The sequence below is a fragment of the Eutrema salsugineum genome, unplaced genomic scaffold, assembly GCF_000478725.1.
Source record: "Eutrema salsugineum unplaced genomic scaffold, Eutsalg1_0 scaffold_23, whole genome shotgun sequence".
In the NCBI taxonomy this organism is placed as follows: Eukaryota; Viridiplantae; Streptophyta; class Magnoliopsida; order Brassicales; family Brassicaceae; genus Eutrema; species Eutrema salsugineum.
The window spans coordinates 391,053-397,461 of NW_006256805.1; positions in this window are offsets into that span (position 1 = coordinate 391,053).

Below are 6,409 nucleotides of genomic sequence, written 5' to 3' on the forward strand. Positions count from 1 at the left end.
AGCTGTTCACGGCGTCTTTTTGCACTGAAAATCTCCTTGTACGAATCAGTCGATGACTTCCAAAGAAAAACATCATCCTCAGACTGTCGATATCCCTGCTTTACTACCTCCAAAGCATCTTCTATCTCATTTAGCTTTTCAACACGATGCCGTCTTCTGCGATGCATATGAATAGCATCCTCCACTGTGGTTGTATGGGGAATACCCAAATCTACACAGCCTCTAGCTCCCAGCAATGACAACAGAATCCCTTGAGAAGACCAATTATCATACCAGAACAAGGCAGACCTTCCATTCCGAATTTTCACTTTAAGGAAATTCTCTGCAAACTGCCGACTTTGGAGAATTTGCTTCCACCTCCAGGATCCCACTGATTGATTTGTGGGGTTTGGGGTGAGCCATAGCGATCCATCTCGCATTAGATTTGCTTCTGTCCATCGTACCCATAAGGATTTTTTGGAGGTAACGATTCGCCATAGTAGTTTCAAGACACAAACTTTGTTTACGACTGACAAATTTTTTAAACCCAGACCTCCATCCTGCTTAGGTTTACAAACTTCAGACCAGACAATCTTAGCTTTTCTAGGCTTTAACTCCGGCCCAGACCACAGGTACGCAGAACTTAGACTATCGATTTTATCCAGACAGCCTTTAGGTAATCTGAAAGCTTGCATCCAAAAGTTAACAATACTTGCAGTGACCAATGAAATCAGTTGCAGACGTCCGGCAAATAAAAGCTGACAAGCTGTCCAGGAGTTGAAGCTAGTCTTTATCCTGTCGATCAGAGGTGCATAGTCGAGGGACCGCATTCTCTTAGTGAGAAGAGGTAAGCCCAAGTACCGAACTGGCAATTCGCCATGCTCAAATCCAAATCTACTGTCAATAGCTAGTCGATCTGCATCAGAAACACCAGCTAGATAAGAAGTAGATTTCTCCATACTAATATTCAGACCCGACATCTGCAAAAAATTCTCAAATACCCCAATGATTCCTTCCAATGACCGCAACTTACCATCAGAGAACACCATCAAATCATCCGCGAAACACAAGTGAGTTAGCTTTAGGTTCGAACACTTCGGGTGTAAGCCAAATTTCCGATTCGAAGCCGCCTTATCAAGCGATGGCTACGCTCCAACTCACTCAAGAATGGGACGGCAGTGGTCCGCCGGCAAGCTCGTTCTGATCTTGGACGCAGTACATTGGAATCCTGAGTGCGAAAGCACGATCATACAAATCACGAACAAGTATGGTGAGAGCGAACATCCCTGACGTAGCCCCCTTGAACTATTAAAATAGCCTGCCAGTTCCCCATTTACCTGAACTGAGAAATAAGCTGTCGAGATGCACAGTCGGATCCAATGAATAAACCCCTGAGGAAGGTCAATTGCTTCTAGAACCTTCAATAAAAAGTTCCACTCGACCGAATCAAAAGCTTTCAAAATATCGATCTTAAACGCGCAACGAGAAGATATAGAATTTTTGTGATAACCAGAAACCAGCTCCGATGCGAGCAGAAAGTTTTCTAGTAGCAAACGTCCTTCAACAAACGCTGATTGTTTTGGGGCTATAAACTGAGGGAGCAGCACCTTTAGTCGATTGGCCAAGATCTTGGATATGATCTTGTAGATCACTTTACAACAGGATATCGGCCTGTAATCTTTCATGAGCAGAGATTGCGTTTTCTTAGGTATTAAAGCCAGAATTGTGGAATTTACACCCTTCGGGAGAAAATCTTTAATAAAAAACGACTGGATCGCCACCACCAACTTATTTCCAACAATCGACCAGCTATCTTTGAAGAATTCTACCGTGTAGCCATCCGGACCTGGGGACTTGTTTGCAGGCATCGCAAATAATACCCGTTTGATTTCCTCAGTTGTTACCTCCTCTACAAGTTTTCCCTGGTCCTCCAAAGAGCATTGAAAATCAAGTAAAGCCCTTATCTCAGCAACAGATGTTTGCCGTAAACTCTCAGGTTGAAAATTCATGAATGAATTAAAATGCTTGACCGCCTCTTGTTTTATCGCATTACTGTCCTGAATCATCGTCCCCTCTGTAGTTTGCAGCTCACAGATACCATTTTTTGCAGCTCTCACCTTCACTGCTCGGTGGAATACTTTAGTGTTTTTATCCCCCTGTTGTAACCAATTTAATTTCGCCTTTTGATATAGAAACTTTTCCTCCAGGTGCACCGACTTCTCCCACTTGATAAAAGCCTCATTCTCGTCCTGCTGAGCTGATACCGAGGGATTTACTAAGGTCTGTTCCTGTTTTTCGCATAGCATGTCATAGTTCGACTGCACTCTCCTTAAAATATCGTGCAGAGAATCCCGAGAAATACGTCGCACCAATGGTTTCATGTTTTTTAGCTTCTTTGAGAGTCTGTAGATTGCAGAAGTTGAGTGAAACAACGGCTGTGTTTCATTTCAGCAGTCCCTTAAGGCTGATTGAAACTCAGGCTGCTTTGCAATTACATTCGAAAACTTGAAAGGCTTCTTAGGCCGAATCGTTTCCCCATCAACATAAAACCTGCATCGAACATGATCTGAGCATCCCCCGGATTCAAATACGCAGTATGAACGAGAGTTCCCGTTAAGCCAATTGTCGTTAATCAATACCATATCCAACTTTTTGCAGACCATTACCTCCTCCCTCTTGTTCCCCCAAGTAAATAAAGGACCGTGATACCCCATGTCACTTAAATCTGCATCTCTAACCAGATTTTGAAAATCCCACATTCCAGTTGTAGAAACAGCTCTCGTATCCTGGCAAGAATGTTCCGATATGGAGAGGATTTCATTGAAATCTCCCATAATCATCCATCGCATGCGAGAATAAATTGGAGAGGTGAAATGGGCCCGAAGATCATTCCACATCTCCTTCCTATCTTCCACAAAATTTGAACTATATACAAAGCTACACAAAAACTCCTCCTCTTGGCTTTGAACCTTTACTGACAGAGTGATCACCTGACTAATCTTAAACACTGGTGTCATGCGAACCGTATCCTTCCAGACAACCCAAATACGACTAAGCCGGTGATGATCATAATTGCTAAGAAAAGACCACCCCGGAAAGACTTTTTGAACGATCTATTTTGCTCTCTCTTCCTTTACACGCGTTTCAATCAAACTTCCAAACTGAAAATCCTGCTCCCTGCACCAACTATTCACCACACTATGCTTCTTAATTTTATTAAAACCTCTAATATTCCAAAAGAACCCCGATATTTAATGATTTTGTTTTTTCTGTGCCCTCCTCCTGGTCTTCTTACCCGAATTTTTTGGGGAAATCGAGTATGAAGCAGGCTTGATCACTCTGTTAACCGTCTTTGTCCCTCTTGGAAGCTGGACACGACCACCATTTACTGGCTTTGTATCCTTGACAGTCGTAACTTGAACTTGTTCATATTCAGGCTCCAAAGCAGACCTGATTTCCTCCTCACTATTCTCTACATCTCCCTCCTCAGGATTCAGAGAAGCAAATCTAGAGGTTGAGACTATATCCTCCGCCTTCACAGCTTTAGTCAAGCTCCGCCTCGATGTTGCTGCCATTGTTGCTCAAAGTGAAAAAGCAGATGCAACAGAGTATTCTTAATAAAGAATACATGAGATCATACGTTGTCCACTATATAAATAACATGTTTTTTTTGGAAGTACGTGAAATAATTGAAAGCTGAAATCTTTCTTTTTAATAATATACTAGGTGGCCGCCTGCAAAATTTTTTAATAAAAAATTTTTTATTTAGACAGAAATACAAATTAGAATAATTTATTATATTTTTAAATGATTAATTTGTACATAATCAATTAACAATTTTAAAAGGTAAATCTAAAATTTAATAATATTTTAAAAACTACGTTAACATTTATTTACTAAAAATATATTTTTTGTAAAAAAAAACCTTTTAATTAAAATGCATAAATAATCTTAAATGAATATAACTTTTATGTCATAGAATTTTAAGTTAAAAAAATAAAAAATAAATCTATTATACAATAAAGTAGAATCTAAGAGAAGATATGTAAATCACATGAAAAATACATTATATATTGAGACATTTAATAAGAAGTCAAGAAGTTAGAAAGGAGTAAAAACAATGTAACAAAAAAAGGCATCATAGGTTAACAAGATTTAAAATCATATTAGAAATCATTCAGATAGAATAGAAGATTATATCATCTATCACTTCCTATTACTACTTCTGGTCATCTATTATATTAAAACAGAAGCACATTTAGTACTTGCTTTCAAATACTCCTAATTTTTTTTAAGTGTTTAAAAATAATTTTAATAATTATTTATATTTAATTTCGAAAATTAGTTATTAATTTAAATATTTTTAGAGTTCCTTAAATATAGGTAATTTAGATTTGATTTGATTTGATTAAAAATAATAAATCAGATATTAATTTAGATTTGATTTAAAGATTCTAATTTAAATAATTTCTATACTATTAAACATTTTTATCAAAAATATCTAGAATTTTTGAAAACAAAATTCACATATAAAAAATAATGGTCATACTTGAAATATAAAATATTTATAATGATGTAACTGATATGATATTTATGTTGCTTATATAATATATTTATGATTATGATTTATTTACAAATTAATAATAAAATAATAGGTAAAAATCAAATGTATAATTTAAATATTAAAAATATATATTTTAAAAATTCATAGAACTAAAAATATATATAAAAACTGGGTTAAAAATATTTTGGTAACTAAAATCACTAATTTTGAATTGGGACCCCTTTTGAATTATACATGTATATCGAAAATATATTTTCATACAAAATCAAAACATAAAAAAATTAAAAATTATGCATACACTATAATGTGGTTTGAAAAACCAGTTGTACACTCCATTCGTTGATTAAATTTTAGAAAACTATAATGCTAAATAATACTGTTAATACATCTCAAACTTTTAACAAATATTTATATTATACGGTAATATGAACGGAACAGTTAGAATTATGTTTTTATAACAATTCATTTTGAATTAATATTAGTGGACGGGTTAAAATTATAGTTTTATAATCATAATTAATTTTAATACTATAAAAATATATCTAAACACAAAAATCAATATTTTCACTTATTAAAAAATATATTTATAAAAATAATTATATCTAAACTCAAAAACACAAATTATATTACAAAATTCGTTAAACAATAAAAATATTCCCGTGCAGATGCACATGGTTAGAATCTAGTTTTTCTTAAATCTCTCACCAATCTGTAAAAAAGATTGAGACTCATTAATTACATATATTACAGTCCCGTAATTCTTGGGCGTTAAGCACAGAGACATATAGGTATATATACCGTTAAAAAGCTAATTTGTCGAAATAGAGAAAATAATTTTAAGGTTTCAGACTTTCACAACAACTAAACGCCTTTTTGTTAGAGATGTCAAACGGGCCAGCCCGCGTCCAAATAACCCAATCCGATGCGGTTTTATTTTTTGTTGGGCCTTGCGGGCTGGCCCATCGCGGATTGCGGTCCCAAAATCTATTGTCCAAGCCTAACCCGCCTATAATCTACGGGTTAGCGGACTGACCCGCGGATTCCATATATTTTTTCTTTATAATGCTCATCTTTGTAATTTACGTTAGACTATCGATATTAAACAACAAAAGCAACATCAAGTCTATTCTCTATACTTTCATCTTTACGAGATTTTGGTAAGTGAATGGATTTGAAGTTCATCAAAAGCCTTTCAAAAGGATATAGTCCAATTACAAAAATCTTAATCAAAGAAGGATATAGTTTAGTTGCTCGTGTCTATGTTGTATGAAGCAATGATTTTGAATTAAAACAACAAGCATCGTTCAACTTAAAAGCAATATTTTGAAACTATCACCAACAATCCAATAAAAAAATTTCAAGAATCAGAGAAGCAAAAGAAGAATAAAATCTAAGAAAGTATCAAAGTAACATAGGCTAAAACCAGAGAAAGCAAGATAATAAAAAATCCTAGAAGAAATGAAATTCAACCTAAAACTTTTAACTTAATTCTCAAATTCAAGAAGCAAACCAAAGTTGATAATTCTTCAATTTTCATCTTCATCCTCAGCTTCATCTTCGTCCTCATCTTCATCATTGAGAATGGATTGGAAAGATGGTAATGTCTTATCTTCACTATCAGATTCTTCTTCCTCCTCTGCATATATGATTAAATTAAGTTACTGAACCAAATTATGATTAAATAAGTGTAAAAATTTTGACAAAAATTTGTTTACCATTTTCATATGCTTCAAATCCCTGTAACCAATTGCGACTGCATATTAAAGCTTGCACGTTTTTGGGAAGAAGCCGGCTTCTGTATTTGTTCAAAACACGAGCTCCAAAGCTAAAAGAGGATTCTGAAGCTACTGTCGTGATGGGTATACT